Source organism: Crocuta crocuta, unplaced genomic scaffold (genome assembly GCF_008692635.1).
Source record: "Crocuta crocuta isolate KB4526 unplaced genomic scaffold, BGI_CrCroc_1.0 scaffold586, whole genome shotgun sequence".
Lineage (NCBI taxonomy): Eukaryota > Metazoa > Chordata > Mammalia > Carnivora > Hyaenidae > Crocuta > Crocuta crocuta.
In genome coordinates this window covers 1,243,598-1,262,176 of record NW_027532407.1, presented here as the reverse complement: position 1 = coordinate 1,262,176, position 18,579 = coordinate 1,243,598, and the positions used below count along the sequence as shown (strand labels likewise).

Sequence of the window (18,579 nt, the reverse complement as noted above, 5' to 3'; positions counted from 1 at the left end):
GCCCTGGGTTGATACTTACCTAAATGGTTTTCCCTTCTTCACACCTTTCTGGGTTCTTTCAGAGAATTGGGAAGATGTAAAGTAAACTTCAGTGCTTTCTCAAAAGGGAAAACTAAAAGTTAATAGGTGTTTATGCCCTTAAGAAAAATAATGGCCTAGTGACGCCTGGGTGGCTCAGTCGGTTAAGCACCCAACTCATGATCTCACACAGTTGTGGGACTGATCCCCACATTGGACTCTATGCACAGTGTGGAGCGTGCTTGGGATTCAATCTCTCTCTCTCTCTCTCTCTCTCTCTCTCCCCCCCAAATAAAAAAATAATAACAATGTGCAATTAGCTAGCAGTTAATAATGATTGCAGATCTCCTGGGCTGCACAACTGCTACAGACAGAAGTATGTGAGGTTCCTATGCTTCTCCATCAGTGGAAAGCACGGACTGAGCTCAATTCTGGCCAAAGCAGTGCACTAGTCCTGCAGGGAAACAATGAATCACCAAAGACATGGCTCCTTCCCTCACTGAAATTCCAGTAGAAAGCAAAACCAGTCACACACATTCATCTACCTGGGAAAGATAGGCACAAACTCCAAGGTGAGCGCTGTGCAAGTTCATTTCTAAATCAATGGCTTGACTTTAGACTGCATTTGCCAGTGTAAAATATAACCTAAAGGTTGGCAAGCCACAGCCCATTTACTTCTTCAGACAAGTGTAGGATTTACCCTCCTTTTGCAACTTTGTTTCTACAGACTAATGAATTGATCTCCATGGTCTTCACAGTAAATCACAGAAGCTCCGTGTCACCATCCTGTGGGAGGGAATGGTCCCACCTCTCTCCTTTTACTGAGCTTCGGCTGTTTAAGGGCTCTAGTGGGGGTAATAAAATGGTACCTGGCTATATTGGTGGGAGCAGTGAGTGGTAGGTGCCTTAGGTGGAGAGGGAAAAGCAGGGAGGCTTCCAGAACATTCAGGGAGCCATTCCTCTTTAGGAAGGAGTTTCAATCTTAGCTGTGGCACTTCTTGGTAGTGGGGCTGTAGGCAACACTCTTCTGATGAGTCCCTCAGCCTTCAGGGACCCTTTGAAACTCAGTTTCTACATCTGAAAAACAAGAAAAACAACAATAATAAATGATGCTTCCTTCATGGGGTTGTCGTGAAGATAAGGAAAGGGAAGATGAGAAAGCACCTATTATAATGTGCTGTCACAGAGCTGGCATTCATTAAATATTGAATCTGGATCTATTAGAAAACAGGACAACATATACAAAAGTATAAACAAATGCAAATACATTGAATGCAAACTGCTTATATACAGGCTGAGAAATAGATGTGGAATTATTTGGATATGAAGTAATTTGTGGGCTGGCAGATAGAGCTACCCAAGGAAACTCTGAGAAACTTCCACGTGGATGCCTCTTTATCAGACATATCTCTTAACATAGGCAGGCTTTTTGAGGACTTCATGATGGTTTTGGATTGATCGGGGCTTCTGTCTGGGGCTCTTGGCTCTATGTCTGTCCCTGTTGATAAGACGGAGCTCAGCCCCACCCTTGTAGAGTTGCAAGATTTAGCAAGTAAAAACACAGAATGCTCAGTTAAATTAGAATTTCAAATAAACAATGAAGAATTGTTTAGTATAAGTATGCCTTATGCAATATTTGGCATGTATTTATACAAAAAAAAAATCCATTGTTTATCTGAGATCGAAATCGAACTGAATGTCCTACACTGTATTTGTGTCCCAGCCCCTCATCTTGTAAGGGCCTAAGGGTGAACTCAACAGGATACTCCACGCTGACAGGTAGTGAAGAGGAATTAACTACACCCTGGGAGATTGGATTGATTCAGGAAAAACAGCAAGGGCAAGGTGGAGGGAAACACAAGGTGTCTGTTGTCAGAAAAGCTCTATCAGGCTGCCTTCTTTTCAACTCTCCTGTTTGGATCAGGGGCTCTCTTGGCATAAGCACCAGGACTGATGCTCCTATGCTGTGGAAGCTTGGGAAATTTGGCCCCAGGGGGGATTGCTGTCTGCCCTGGATAAGGACCTGAAAGAAAATACATGTGACCACAGGTCAGGAGTTCCTCTAGATTCCAGTCACTCCTCCACCTAAGAATCAAATCTTACAGCATCAAATCCACTGCTTGACTCAGCACCCGCTGTTTTTATGTTTCCCTGATGGACACAAGAATCTTTCATTAATCCTCTGCTCTGTGTGGTGATTCAGCTTAGTAAATTCTTAGGGTGACAACATGATTTGAAGAGAAGGATATGAAGAGGCAAAAAGAACAATAAAAATATAAAAATAAATAGTGTCACTGACAGAAGTTTGGAGGGAGATGATGTTAGAAGAGCTGTAAAAGAACTGATAAAAGCTTAAAAAATAATAAAACTAACCACACTTAAGGAATGGGCAGGATGGTAAGAAGGCCAAAGATAGTATAAGAGGTATTCATTGTTCATCTTTCAGAACATGAAGTAAAAAGCAAACAAAAACTATTGAAACCTTATAAATAAAGACATAGAAGTTTATTGGTTTAGCTTGTGATGGATTATTTTGAAGCAACAAACACTGCCCTAATATTAAAACAATGATGTATTGTTTTGCTTATAAATCATGTCTGTGTCTGTGGCTGCCAGTCTCCAAGATGGCTCCCAGTGGTCCTGCCTCATGGTATGCACACCCCTGTGTACTTCTCTCCCACATGGTGCCAGAGTTGATTTAAGTGACCAATCCAATACTAGAGAAGTGATGACACATAACTTCTGCGATTAGGTTTAAAAGGCATAATGGATTCCACTGTGGCATATCACTCCTTCTTGGATCACTTGTTTTGGAGGAAACTTGGTGCCATGTTGAGCTGCCCTGTGGAGAGGCACCTATGGTGAGGAACTGAGATAGGATTCCTGCAAATATCCAGGTGAGTGAGTCATTTTGGAAGCAGGTCATCCATCTGGCACCGGTCAAGCCATCAGATTGCTGCAGACCCAGTTGATCATTTGATTACAGCCCTCATGAGACCCTGGGCCAGAATCACCTTACTAAGCTGCTCCCAGATTCCTGACCCTCAAAGATTCTATGAGATAGCAATATTTTCATCTAGTAAAAAATTTTAAAAATATTTATATGGTAATTATTTTTATCTTAAGCTGCTGCTACATTTTAAAGTTATTTGTTAGGCAGCAATAGATACTAATACAGTGGCTGTGAGTTTACTGACAGAAAATTTCTCATTATGAGACCAACGAGAAAGGAACATCCCCTAGAACATCTGTTCTCATTGCAGAGAAGAGCCTAGAGAAGTGAAACCCACAGGGTGTTAAATCTTCTGCTTAATACTGGTGTACTTAACTGCTGCTCACCTTTCATTGGTTAAAGCAAGTCCATAGTGGAATCTGTTTACAGGGAAGGTAGGGATAATCCTTCCACAAGAAGGCACTACCATAGTTAGGTATGGATAATTCTCTTACTGGGAAAGAGGACATCAATAGTTGGGAATTATAATACATTTGATCATAAAAGGTGTAATGTTTTTGATAATATATGACTAAAATATTTCTGGAAGGAGATTCAAGAAAATTCTAACATTGGTTGCTTTTAGAGGAAGAGATCTAGGTGTCTGAGGAATAAGGATAGGAAGGAGATTTTTCATTATATACTTTTTTTGAATATTTTTAATGAGATCTAAGTAAATATAGTATCTATTAAAAATATTTACCTTAAATAAAAATTTAAAGTGGAGAGTGTGAGGTTTCTATTTTGAATTCTGTTACTACTAGAGAGGCTTTGGAGAACCCACGAGTTACTTAAGGAAAGTGGAGTGAGGATAAGGCAGGAGAAGTGAGACACTTGGATGTTTGGTTTAGGTTCTGTTATTATTATTATTCTTATTATTTTAATAAAACAAACTTTTGATTTGGAATAGATGTACTTTTGCACATTTCTTCACTAAGGATAACTAAAGTCCCTAGAAATTTTATCTAAAATAAACATTATATGATTTGGAAAGACACATATAAGAAGGTAGCTGGTAGGCACTTGGAGACCTCAGAAATGACATGGCCACAAGTTCTCTGAATGTTCTTTTTGCCTCATATTGCCCAGACTTGGAACCCAAGAACCAGAAAGGCTAACGGGAGCAGACAACAATAGCTAAAGCCCTCAGAAAAGCCTGCTTTCACTAGCCAAAGGAAGAGGAAAGCAGCAGTCTAGAAAGACAGACAGAAAAAGCTGTGGTCCCGTTCCCACCTATACCAGCGAAGAGCAGGCGAAGAGCCTATACTTCTGACACTTGTGAGCCGGTATTGAGGTGCTCCTGACCCCTCACTGAGGGATTGGCAGAGAAGGCCACGTAGGGGGCCAGGGCTTTCATCCCACTGGCCTGTAAAACATCCCCCCATCCCCACCTCACAGGGTCCATGGAGATGGAGCTCCCGTGTTCACCTGGCAGTAACAAGGAGCCCCCTCCCAGGTGTCAACAGAGGCCAAGTGGGGAACCTGGATTTCCACCTCCCGCTGGCAGTAACAAGGTGGTTCTCCATCCCCTACCCCCAAACCCTGCCACCTCCTGCAAGAACAGTATCAGAAAGAGCCACTTAAAAAGAGACGTTTAAATCAGATCCAGCCTTATATTTAGGTATACAGTTTTCTATTGGTTTCCCATGGCTGCTACAACAAATGATCACAACTGGGTGGCTTAAGACAACGGATAGTTATTCTCTCACATTTCTGAAGGCGAGGAGTCTGAAATAAAGGTGCTGGCAGAGCAGCTTTCCTTCTGGAAGCTTTAGGAAATAATCTGTTCTTTGCCTCTTCCAGTGGCTAGTGGCAGTTGACATGTTTTTTGACTTATGGCCACTTTACTCCAACCTCTGTCTCCATGACTACAATGTGTTCTCCTTTTCTGTCTTCTCTGTATCTCTCTTTTTAAAAAAATTTTTTAATGTTTATTTTTGAGAAGGAGAGAGAGATAGAGTGTGAGCAGAGAGAGAGGAAAACACAGAATCCAAAGCAGGCTCCAGGCTCTTAGCTGTCAGCACAGAGCCCGATGTGGGGCTAGAACCCATGAACTGCGACATCATGACCTGAACTGAAGTCAGAGGCTTACCAGACTGAGCCACCCAGCTGCCCCCTCTGTATATCTCTTATGAGGACACTTGTTGAATTTGGATCCCACCTGGATAATTCAGGATAATCTCCTGATCTGAGGATCCTTAACTTCATAACATTTGCAAAGACCCTTTTTCCCATATAAGGTCATATTGATTTATTCCAATAATCAGGACATGGACATGTCTTTTTAGAGACAACTATCCAACCCACTATAAGGTATAGCTCATTTCTCTGAAAATCTCAGCAAGATTTTTGTAGACATAGATAAGACTACCCTAAAATTTATATGGAAAGGCAAGCAGTTTAAAATAGCTGAAATAATTTTGAAAAAGAAGAATAAAATGAAAAAATTAGTCTACTGAATTTTAAGACTTACAGCTGTAGTAATCAAGATTGTGTGATACTGGTCGAGGGATAGATAAAATGGATCAATGGAACATAACAGAGAGCCTAGAAATAGACTCTCACAAATATGGCCTACTGGTTTTTGACAAAGATGAAAAAAAAAAAAAAAGAAAAGAGAAAGGAAGAAATTGTTATGGAACAATTAGACCTGTATAGGAAAATATATGAAGCTCAACCTAAGTCTCATATTCTTTACAAAATTAACAAAATGGATCATGAACTTAAATGTAAATTAAAACTATAAAATTACTAGGAAAAATAGGAAAATATCTTCAGGATCTGGGAAAAAAGTTATAAGACTTGATACCAAAAATATAATGTATAAAAGGAAAAACTGATAAATCAGAAACATCAAAAATTTTCCTCTGTGAAGAGACCCTGTTAAGAAAAAGAAAAGACAAGCTATATATTGGGGAGAAAATATTTACAAACCACATATCTGACAAAGGACTAGTATCTACTATATACAAGGATCACTCAAAATAGAATAGTAATAAAACCCAAAGAATCCAGTTAGAAAATGGACAATAGATATGAAGAGACATTTTACCAAGAAGAATTACCAATAAACCAATAAACACATGAAAAAATGCTCAACATCATTAGCCTAAAGGGAAATAAGAATTATAACCACAATAAGATATTACTACCCGCCTATCAGAAGGGCCCAAATAAAAAAGAGTGACAATACCAAACGATGGTGAGGATACAGAGAAACTGGATGACCCTCACACTGCTGATGAGAATGTAAAATGGTATATGGCCGTTCTGGAAAACAGTTTGGCTTCTTTTTTTTAAAAAGCCAAACATGTAAGTACCATATGATGCAGCAATCACACCCTTAGGAATTTATCTGAGAGAAATTAAGAGTTAGGTTCACACAAAAACCTGTACATGAATTTTATAGCAGTCTTATTTTTAGCAATTAAACTACAACTGCTGAAAGTAACCCAGATGTCCTGTATATACACGAACAGTTAAACCAACTATGATGCCTCCCTATCTTCGAATACCACTTAGCAATAAAAAGGAACAAACTATTGGGACATTCAATGGCCTGGAGGAATCTCCAGAGAATTGTGTTGAATGAAAAAAGCCAATCCCAAAAGGCTATATAGATTATATGACTGCATTTCTGTAACAGTCAGTTGATGAAAGTACAAATAGATTCAAGTTTTCTAGAGAGTAATTTGTAAATACATGTTAAAAACTTTTAAAAAGTATATTCTCATGAACAGCAATTCCATTTGTAGAGAACTGGACAAGAATATAGAGATATATATATTCAAGGATTTTCACTGAAATGTTGTATATACATTAAAAACAATCCAAGCTGTAAATCTTCGTTAATACATAAATAACAGTTCCTATATACATGTACATGTGATGAAATATTTTGTGTGTGTGTATGTGTATAGCAAGATATTAGCAATTCTTGGTAAATTAGTGATTTGTTAATGCTAATTTTTTATGTATACCATTTATGTTTTCTAAATTATTTTCAAAGCCATATACTATTGCTATAATCAAACTACAGCAAATCTATTTTAAAAAGGTCCTGGGAAAATTATACCTAGAAGATCAAGGTAGTCTCAAGGAGATTAAGTGATGCAAGAAGAATGCTGAGTGTCATTTAGGAAAGTGGCCTCCACAGGATGTGGGAATTGATTCCAACACCTAAGAACACAGTCAAGGCTAGACGTAGTCAGCCCGAAAAATATAGCCACCTTGCTGTTCTGTTTTTTCATGTAGTGTTGAATGCAGTGGCTGCATTCAAAATTAGAACACATGAGATAGGTACTCCAGAAACTATGAAAATATTGGTTATCACTTGCATTACAAGTGGCCCCTCCATGCCGCTGAGCTGGAATTAAGGGCAGCTCCAAAGAGCCAATTGGATCCTCCTTGTTCATGAATGCATATTCTGGCGTGCAGTTTACATTCAGCCCTTTGGCCATCCTTGGCTTCTGTGCGGAGACATCACATGGTGTGGTGCCCAGAGCAAAGGCATGGACATCATAAGGGATGGGATTAAATTCGGACAGACCGTGGGCAAATTGCTGTAATTCCTGTAGCTGTTTCCTCTACTTGGAAAAGTAGGAAATAATAATCCTCATGTTATAGGAGTTTTCTGAGGATCTGATGAAATGGGGTATGTGAAAGTGCTTTGTAAATGCAATTTCTGCAAAGCCAAGTTATGTGCGTTGGAGAAGCAGTGTTGATACCAGAAACGCATGACATTCTTGTGTGAGCCCAGAATGGCCACCTGCTGTCATGTGAAATAGAAAATAGTTACTTTAAACTTTCTTTCCTCATCTACAAAATAAAAATTATAATAACTTCATTGTGGGTTGTTTTTATTTTTATTTATTTATTTTTTACTGAAAATTAAACGAGATAGCGATGTAGGAAGGAAACTCAAATTTATTGAGTTTATCTGCTCTGTGCTATACACAAACTAGGTGCTTTTATGTGATAGTAAATACACAAAGATAAGGCATATTTCCCTCCAAATTACCCTTTGATGCAGAGAATTTTGTCTTATATTCAGGTTCTTACAAAATTTCTTATATTATGGGATGTTTTTCCATTATTTGACTTGTGAAAGACAATGTACCATTTGGAATGACATACTAGACCAAAATGATACAATGGATGATGGTTTTGGGCACATAAAGGTCATTTGATAGAATCCAGGAGGCAGGAGGCAGGGGGGCCGAATCAGGAAGCAATATTCCAGGTGGCTTACCAGCACACGAGGTACCCGACCCTAAATCAGCATCTTCAGAGGGGGTTATCCAGCACTCCCTATATCTTTAGTGAAATCAAGTTTTTGGTACAATGAATGGCGTCAAGACTGGTGAATGGTTAGGTATACTGTAGAGGCTCCACCCCCTTTCATGAATAAGACAAGGAAGGTGGCAGATCTATCCCTGCCACCAGCCCCTTGGTCTTTTGTTCTTCCCTTCACAAAGGACCCCGCTGCCTAATCCAACCCAGAACGGCTCACTGTCTGTCCCCATGCCATCCTTTCATGCACCATGCTCGCTGGATTGCTGGGGCCTTCCCCAAACTACTGAATGAATTGAATGACTGTTTCTGTGCTTCCTTGCCAATATGTGTCTATATGTCTGGTGGGGTTCAGTTCAACACTTCTGAGGTTGTAGGAGAGGGGATTTATGGTTCCCCATGTACCTCTGACTTCAAGAGCTTACCAATAGTTACCAGAAAATCATGACGTTTGCAGAATGGTCAAATTTGCTTAAGTCAGTCTTCCACAAATCTTTCACAATGCTGTCTGTCTCTCCACCAGACTGTAAACACTTTTAAAGTAGAGACCGTGCCCTTTCTGTTAGCCACTTTCAAACTTTTTTTTTTTTAATGTTTTATTCACTTCTAGGAGAGAGAGAGAGAGACAGCGTGAACAGGGGAGGGTCAGAGAGAGAGGGAGTCACAGACTGAAACAGGCTCCAGGCTCTGAGCTGGCAGTCAGCACAGAGCCCGACGCGGGGCTCGAACCCATGAACCGCGAGATCATGACCTAAGCGAAAGTCGGACGGTTAACCGACTAAGCCACCCAGGCGCCCCGACTGTTAGCCTCTTTCAAACCCCTATAGTGCTTCACACAAAAGTGAACATAGGAAGCGGATACATTTAGTGACTACAAGGGTTGAATTTGGAATAAAACTTCCTGTGTTCAAACCCTGGCTCTTCCATACAGTGAAAGACTTTAGGGAAGTTACCGTAGCTCACTTTGCCTCAGTTTCCTCTTCTATAAAATGGAAATGGTGATAATAGTACCCACTTCATAGAGCTCATGTGCAGATTAAATTAATAGGTATAAAGAGCTCAGAACAGTACCTGACTCTCAATAAACATTAGCTACCCTCATTAAGTAGGTGTAAAATGTTTGTTATGTAAATTATTATTAGTAGTAGTAGTAGTACAGGGTTCTGGTAATTGCACCAGAGCTCTGCCCGGGCCAGCTATTATCATGCAATCAGTTGCCATAAATCTACTACTGGTTCCAAATATAACCCTGTCAATGACTCCGCCTGCACCTCACACAGATCCACTCCCCGCAGTGTTGAAGGCACTCCACACAGACAGCCCCTCAATCTCCCTCTCCCGCTTCTTGGCAAAAGCCAGCAAGACACTTTCTGAGAAGACAGTCTGAGTTCCAGTACCAACGCATTCCTAGTGAGTTCTATTTTTTACACTCTAAGTGACCTCCGCATCAGGATGTCAGTTATGACAATTGGTAAACATTCTCCTTTGTTCCATTCATCTGATGACTTTACACTGCTCACCTCCCCAACTATGCTAGGTGATTCCCAGAAGGGGAGCTGGCATGAGAACAGGGTACTTGTCGACTCTTGGAAAATAATAGCTTTTCCCATCAGAGTTGGGTTTGGCAATTGTTTTGTGGTTAGGCTTACATGCATGGTGCTTGTACTGTTTTGCAGCATCACGTGGGTTTCCACACACATGCCCAGAGGCTCCAGCATACCCATACAGATCTACATGGGGTGGTGCACACACCCCGCGTGCACGCACCTACATGTATTTACAAGCCCCTCCCATTCTCCACATGGTTTGCAAACATCCTGAAAAGACCTAACACGGAGAGAGAAGGGAAGGGAAGCAAGTCACTTTAACCCTCTCATCATATTTGCTTTATAACTCTTTTTGAAGAATCAGGGCCTCTATACTCCTGTTCATTCTTTCTCTCTCCCCACTTGGCTTCCATCCTGTCCTCCTCCATCCTGTGAATATAAGCCCAGGTGTGTGAATGTGCACCGTGCTCAAGATGATGACTCACTCCAAACACAGCCTCATAGGCCCTTCGTGTCTAGTCAGGAGGAAGTCACGATACTGTCCTCCCATCCTGACCATCCTCCCCACTGGCTTGGGGCTGTGGTAATTAGGACAGTCACAGGGAAAGGGCATTCCAGACTTACGGGGTAAGATTCCATCTTCTCAGGACTGCCTTCTTTATTTTAGTTGCTGCTTATCTCAGGAGACTGTGTCCTTGGAATCCCTAAGCACTCAGAGCCTGCTGCCTCCCATATGCTTGAGGTGGTCCACTTATTAGGCAAATCTCTGGGTTCAGTTCATTTCAAACACTATGTAACTAGTGCAGTTTGTCTTATATGTCAAGATGGCAAACATGGGTGTGGGTCTATCAAGAGGAGGAAAGGCCTCTCCTTCTTGTCCAAGATGGTGACAACAGGCCCTACTTCTCCCACACAAAGGAGGTTCTTTATAGTTACTGTCTAGGACCACTGAGATGTGCTTCTATAAATAGAACTTTCCAGAAAAGCCTTCCAAGTAAATTTTCTTATCAGGTCCCTCAATAGTGTTGACTGACAGGGAGAGGCAAACCTATATTGGCTTTCCACCAGTTAGTAAAAGGCAGGGCTGATAAATTTGACAAGTGAGATGTGAATAAAGTTCTGTAGGTAACTCCTGGCCTAGAAAGTAGTGAAAGATAGATGTTTAAGAGATGTGGGCTCTTTCACCTGGCTTCAGCAGGTGAAAAACCTATAGTTTTTTCTCCACTAATTATGCACTGGCTTCAACAAAGAGGGTAGATAATATAGGTAAAACATGCTTGTATTCTGGTTGTCAAGGAGACAGGAGATCTGTTTGCTTAGCTCAACACACAGGCAGACTTAGTAAGCACAACCCAGCATTTGGATTTCTGGACCTTTACCAAATCTCTGTATCTCTGCCCCAAAGCTATAGTGAGTTTGGTGATGTGTGGCATCCTTTCTTCTTTCCGTGTTCCTCACTCTCACTCCCCTCAGCCTATGAACTGCTGACATAAAATGAAAGCCCTCATGGCAAGGGAGCTTCAGCTGTAGGAGATTCTGCCTGATGTCGTTGAGGCCCCAGAACGATAGTGCTGGGCTAGGAGAACACCCACATCCCAGTTCCCAGCACCCACTCCTCAGGACTATGAGGAAAGCAGAGACTTCCTCAGCTTGCTGACTGGCTGGTTCAAGGGATAGGTGACTATAGTGGAAAAAGGTGATTTGGGAAGATTGAAGTAAGAGGGGCTTGGAGCCAGAGAGAAGCATGCCAGACCTGGGGGCAAGAAGGCTGAACCACAGATGTTGTTGACACGTTAATGTATCAACCAAGTGCCTGGGATCCAGGTACTAGAATGACAGCGTTATTCTGGCAGGATAGTGGGGAAGCTTGTGGGACCAGTCAGGCCATGGTGAGTCTTGCTAGATGTTCTGTTTTTCCTGGGATCATCTCTTGTGGGGCCTGCTTCCCTTTAGTCAGTTAGCAAATCATTACATGTGAATACTTCCCAGGTTTCACCAGCTTGGGACACCAATGAGACTGTCAACTCTTAGGAGCAAATTTTGTTTGCTCAACTGCATCCTCATGGGAAGTTGTGTAGTCCTGGCCCTTCTAGTATCTCTTGGAGTTCTGAGGATGCATCTTATATGTTTCATGGTCAGTCCAGCTGCATGGAAACAGCATCCTGTCTTCTGTGAGCCACTCTTTAAGGGGAACCTTGCAAAATTTAGTGGATCAAATTTGAGTTACATATGACCCTTTCTCTTCAGGATTCACCAAAGGGGATAGTTAGGGCAGACCATGCCTTTTACCTACATTGTTCTCTGGGATGCATTTTCCCTGAATGGGCACCCCGCTCTTCCTTTAAGTTGCCCTCCTTCTGTCCTCTCCTCCCCCATTACAGCTCATCAGTTGAAGAGGCCAAGTTCAAAAAAAATTTTTTTTGCAGATGAATGAATCAAAACATATAGGTAAGTGTAGAACAGTCAGTGCACCTGTGAGGAAGAGGGCCTGATGGAGCAAACGAGGGACAGGCCTAGAGAGCGCCCTGGGAGAGCTAAGGATGAGATTACTGGAGATGTGGGAGGAGGCCATCCTCTATGCTTCCATAGCAACCCAGGCTTTCCTGGGAATTGTCTACCACAATTACAGTGCCTTGTAATTGCTCTTGCAGCCATCTCTCCACTAATCTATGAGCTTCAGAGACTGAAGCTTTAATCTCTGTATTCCCAGAACCCAGCTCAGTTCCTGATATACAGTAGGTGTTCAAAACACAGAAGAATGACTTCAGCAAAGATCTGGAGGCGAAACAGGCAAATTGTGCGCCAGAGGAAGCAAACAAATTTGCTTGGTTCAAAATGATGGAGATATATAAGGGAGGGCAATGCCTTGATGGTTAGCCTTGAGTACTCGGATTGTACTTAAGCATGAGTCAGAGGCTGGAATCAATCCTTTAGTGTAGATCCAACAATAGCATTTCAGAATTAATTTTCAGAAGGTGTATTTAGAATGGTTGGGTGCAGGGAGAAGAGGAAGGAGGCTGGGGGCTAACCAAGAGGGTGTTATAGGTAGTGAGCATGAGACAAGAGAGATGGGGATTGAAGGAGCATTTATGGAAATAAAAGGGGGGAACCACGGGGAAGGTTTAATGGGCAGGAATTGGGCTGGACTATATGAAAGACTTATAGATATGGGTTCACTCATTTACTCCTTTGTCATAAATTCTTGTATGCTTTCTTCAGCATTGGGTTATGCCAGGGCTCTTGCTAAGCACTCTTCTCTGTTCACTGTCAGAAACCAGTGGCAGCATAGCCCCAGCCAGAGGGTGACTATGCAGTATAGTGTGGACTCTGGCTCTGGTTTCTGCTGGTTCATGCCCCAATTCTGCCCACGTGCTTTTTGGCAATTTATTTAACTTCTCTAAACCCCATTCTCTTCATCTCTAACATGGGGATGGTAATCTACCTCACAAAGTTATTGCAGGGATTCCCTGAGATAATACACTGAGCAAACCAAGGCTAGCTATCACATAATAACTGAAGATGCCTTAAGCACCTCCCTATGTGTTAAGCACTGGGACATTAGGATACCCAGACATAGATAGAGAAGGCCCCATATTGTCTCCTAGCACCCCAAAGACAACTTTGGGGGATAAATAACTTTGTAAACTGTACTGTGTAATATAATGTAGTAAATAATCTAATAGAAGGATGATGTTAGTGACATAGAACTCACACGAAGAGATTAGCGGGGTTTGAGGAGTTAAGAGAAATGCCATAAAGGAAATGGTCATTGAATTGGGTTTTAAAAAGGAGTAGAAATTTGGAAGATGAGAGGACAGAGGAAGAAAAAGAATTTCAGACAAAAGGTACAAGTATACAAAAGGACAAAGGATAATGGCACACCTTTCTGTAGAGTTACTGTAGGGACAGACTGAAGCACTGTGTATGCACAGAACAAGGACCTTCAAGGTGCATACTAAGCACTCAGCAAATCAGCAAACACTAGCCTTCTCCCTGTCTTTGCTGGATCCCAGCTGTGTCTTCTCTGGACAACTTATAGCTCAAAGCAAGAAAGGAGGAATGCCTCAGAAAATAGAGGAGAAAGAGGGCAGGGGTTCTGAGACCAAGGATTTTATGACCATGGTTAATGAGTGAATCAAGAGAGAGTAAAGCAAGTATCTGCAAAAGAGGCTGACAAAGGTCACTCAGGGTAAAGAGCAGAAACAAGAGGCTTCGTGTCATATAAGATGAAGAAGGAAAATTCTCAAGAATGAGTGTGGTCAGATATGTCCAATGTAATGAATTGTCAAAACTGGAAGAACATTCTCAGAACTGCTTCTAGTGGCCTTCAGCATCTTCTTCAGAGGTTTCCATGGTAACCTGTGACCACTCTAATGGGTTGTCTCTCCAGTGTCTACTCACAGCCCTAGAACTGTTTCTTCTTCCCCTGGCATCCCCACAGTCCCCTTCGCACATTGCTCTCCAGGTTCATGGTGTAGGCAGATTCCAGCGAGCCTGGAGCAAGGGGGCACAGAACTCTACCCAGAGCCACTGAGCAGACCAAGCCACTCCCAGGACAGCCTCACCCACCTGAACTTCTCATGGTTACCACATCCATGCAGAAGAATTCTACCCCCTCCAGGAATTTGGTAACCTAAATAAAGCAAAACAAAGCCTTCTCGTGTTATTGTTGCTGGGATTGGTCTCAAAATTACCTATTGGTACAACTCTCCCAGGAGATGACCTTAAATGACTCAGACCTCAAATATTGAATGACAAATAAATAAGATTGTCAAGATAAAGTCCTATGAGACTGGGTCATTCCTAAAGGCACTGGTAAGCAACGAGACCATGTTAAACTACTAAAATGTCCATCTATTCCAGCACCTATGACAAAATTCGGGGAGCTTATAGTTCCTAAAAACTACAGATCAGTAGGGCTTCCTTTGCTTAAATCATATGCAATACTTCAGGACATGGGCTCCCTTTGCTTTATTTACAGCTAAAAAGTAAAGTAGAATAAATTGGAAGTTACTCTTGAAAATAGAGAAATGCAATGAAGGAAACAAATAAACATGATCAGAGGTTTTCTTTTTTCTTGTCTCTTCTTTGCCTCACGTTTTCTAAAACTTAGTGAATCAAATCTGAAGAACTACAAAAAGGTAGGGTAAACTACTATGCTAATGTTTAATTCACTTTTGGTTGATCAGTACTTTAAAACTTTGAACAAAATGGACTTAAAATGTGAAAGGAGATCTTAATATGATTTGGGTGGAGAAATGGAGGCAAAAGCAAGTAGTTAAGGAGGAAATAGGTTGTAAGGAAAAAGAAGCCACAGCTAAGAAACAGGCGGGCAGAGCAGTGAGAATAGAACTCTGTGCTGTGTACGAGAACCGCTTGCCTCTTCCTCAAGGACTGGGCTGTGTTCTCACTGTGGTTTCTGTGCTGCAGATCTTCCTCATTCCATGTCCAATAAAAACTTGCTTCTGGGTCACCCAATAGATCGGTCCTAATCTAGCATCTGCTAATTGCAAATCAGAATAGTGAGCATATAGAAGCACAGTAAGAATAATACTCTAAACCTCCTTCCTCTTCACCTATTTCAGAGATCCTCCTCAGACCCCACATGAGGTGAGGGCCACCATCATGTGCATGTGAAACATTCTCATTCACAAAAGCCGTTACCTTTCTGTTTGATTAATTTCTGTCTGTCTACAAGATGTGAGCTCCGAGAGGGCAGAGACTCTCAGTGAGCTAATCCTACTCTGATCTGGAGCGTCTCGTAGAGTGCCTCACATAGACAGTGAGTCTTCCATACATGATGGAGGAATGAATAAGCAGGCAGTGGAAGAACAAACACCATTTCCAGGCTATTGAGATTATTTCCTAACCCCTCTTTGGAACAGCAATGGCAAGATATCATTCAGATATCAGCTTATTCTCCCCTCCCTTCTCCTTCCTTTTTTCCGTTCTGCTTCGCTTCCTACTACCACATGCTTCACTCCTCACTCCTCCTACCAGCCCCTCAAATATTAAAATAACAACTTTATCAAAAACCACAAAATGCATTCAGAGTGTCTGCATCCTAGGGGAGGTGGTGGTGATGGTGTGGGCTGTATGAGCACAGCCCACGTCCTCTGCTATGCTGCATGGGGTTTTTGTGTAATAGGAACATGTCGATTGGCATGTTCTCAGTTTGGAAAGAGAAACCATGCCTTGTTGCGGCTTTGAGTTCAGACCAAATTTTCTTAATCTTTGAAGATGAAGAGCCTTATAAGCAAAGCAAAGCAAAATGAGCCTAAATGCTTCAAGCTCTATGCAAGGCAGGAAGAATACCGTGCGGTGATATTGTTTAGAAAGAGACTTGGTAATTGCTGTACTGGAGAGCCGACATTTGCAGAACTCAATTGTGTGGCGTCCGACTGAGTAAGTTAGCAAAATAAAGACAGATGGCAATGGATTAACTCCAACACGCCCACCAGACAATGGCAGCCAACATGGAGAACTGTGGAGTGCTCTAAAAATGCGCTTTCTGGGATAGTCCTCCAAATGCCTCCGTTAGATGCCACCTAGTGACTCACCAAAGCATTGCATCTTGTGCAACCAAGTAGATTGAGGACACAGGTTAAGGGGACTGACTGTGCCACACATAGATTGGCTTTGTTTAATAGAAAAAGAGGGAGTGAAAAATGACAGATCATGAGGGACTTGAAAATTTGTAGTTTAGTGTTCAGTTCACTGAGAAAAAAATGGTTGAATTCTGTATTCTGCCTTGTATGTGTATCAGAAAAAAAGACAAAAGGGAAGGGGAGAGGGGAGGGGAGAGAAAGGGAGGGATAGAGAGGGAAGGACAGGAAAAGGAAGGGGAGGGAAAGAAGAAGGAATACAAATCCTGCAAGACTGGCAACTATCTTTCATTCAGAAATACAGAAATAGAAGATTTAGGACAGTTTAAGCATTTAGGTCCTAGCTTTATACAACTAAAACCTAGGATAGTAAATCATTGCATTTCAAATGCCAGCTCTAATTGACTAGCAGAAGCCCTTTGGATGGTATGGGATTGTGAGGTAGCTTCCAGGCTCAGAGTAGGCACCCTGTGGTCATTGAGGTCCTCTGTAATGGCTCCAGGTGAGGGGACAAGTTGTATTGGGGTGCATATTAGAGAATTATGCATCAGGCTATGAAATCTCCTAATTTGTTTAATAATGGGTGTTTAGCCAAAAAGCTCTTTGTATTTCTGACTGTCCGAGGACAGAAGCTGAAAGGTGTATAGAGCTTATAGAAAAGGTGATGCCTTTCTATCTAAAGGAAAGATGAAGAAATAATATGAGCAGTTTTGTTAGTTTCTATCAACTAGGGTTTCATTATGTTTGTTCTTCCATTGTGGAAGGTATTGTTTGATTGGCAATTTGCAGCACTAGCACATATAATTTAGGTCTTATAGTCCTTGAATGTGTGCTTGGTGATGAGACACTGATTACTCCTAACTATAGGATTTATTTCACAAGTGAACGTCTTGACAATTTCAGTACCTGACCCAGTATGCAAAGTAGATGAGCTCCTCATTCTCTCTAGTTTCTGGGCATCTCCATCACTACCATCATACTGAACTGACACTGTATTTCTCATTTTTCCTTGGCAGTCGTCTGGCCTGTATTTGGGTCAAAAGAGAGATTCTTTTCTCTTTTGGCCCTTAAGCAGCTTTTGGTGGCCAGCAAACAAAGCTAGCTGTGTCTGCAGATTTTGGGGGGCTTCCATTCTGTAGGGTCAGGTAGTTCTGTGGTTAAGTGGTTTGACTCTACTCATCATGTCCTGGGTGAGAGCCTGGGTCCCCACCTGCTACAATTCTGCCTTCTCAAGCAACTCTCTCTAGAGGTCTATGTCCTTTGAGTTTGATTTATTTTGAGGTAGAAAGGTAGACCACATAGACAACAAACTTTGATCAGCATTTTCCCCTTTTAATTTGACTTATTATTTTAATGTTTTTATTTATTTATTTCTGAGAGAGGGGGAGAGAGAGAGAGAGAGAGAGAGAGTGAGCAGGGGAGGGTCAGAGAGAGAGGGAGATACAGAATCTTAAACAGGCTCCAGGCTCTGAGCTGGCTATCAGCACAGAGCCGGCAGCGGGGCTTGAACCCACAAACCATGAGATCATGACCTGAGCCGAAGCTGGACGCTTAACCAACTGAGCCACCCAGGCGCCCCTCCCCTTTTAATTTGATTTAACTCTCATTGACTAACTAAATGTTCACTACATGCAAGGCATTGCACTAGGGTCAAAACCCCAAGGTCAGACAAGGGTCTAGCTTCAACTCTGTGAGCAGCTCTCCTGAGACCCTTGTCTCTACTTCAGGTGAATGGAAATAGGCTAAAGCAAACCTACTAAATTCCTTTATCACTCTCAAGTTTTAAGGCTTCACGAACAGAGCACTTTTGCTCTCAGACAAAACTAGCTGAGAATCTAAGTCTAGGTTTCATACTTGATTTCCTAAAGTATGATTTTATTATTTATTCATTCTGAGAGTTTTGAGGACACATGAGGTGTCAGGGACTAGTCTTGTACAATGAACAAAGCCCTTGGCCTCACAAAACTTACAATCTAGTGGGAGAAACAAATAGTAAACAAACAAGAAATGCAAAATATAATGTGCCAGATGATGAATGCTATGAAGAAATAAAGCAGAGTAAGGAGAAAGAGAGGCAGAGTGCCCAGGGAAAGCTCCTCCCTGAAAAAGTGGCGTCTGTCCTGAC

At 41.8% G+C, this 18,579-nt stretch overlaps 1 long non-coding RNA gene across 4 annotated transcripts in view; it reads right to left on the bottom strand.

Annotated features, from left to right (window-relative positions):
* The window catches only part of LOC144243649 (uncharacterized), a 108,672-nt gene that overhangs the window by 53,099 nt on the left and 36,994 nt on the right, over positions 1-18,579 (bottom strand). For all 4 annotated transcript variants that reach the window (XR_013338724.1, XR_013338722.1, XR_013338721.1 and 1 more), the window contains exon 4: positions 888-1,095. This is a non-coding gene — a long non-coding RNA (uncharacterized LOC144243649). The remainder of the gene's footprint in view (positions 1-887; positions 1,096-18,579) is intronic.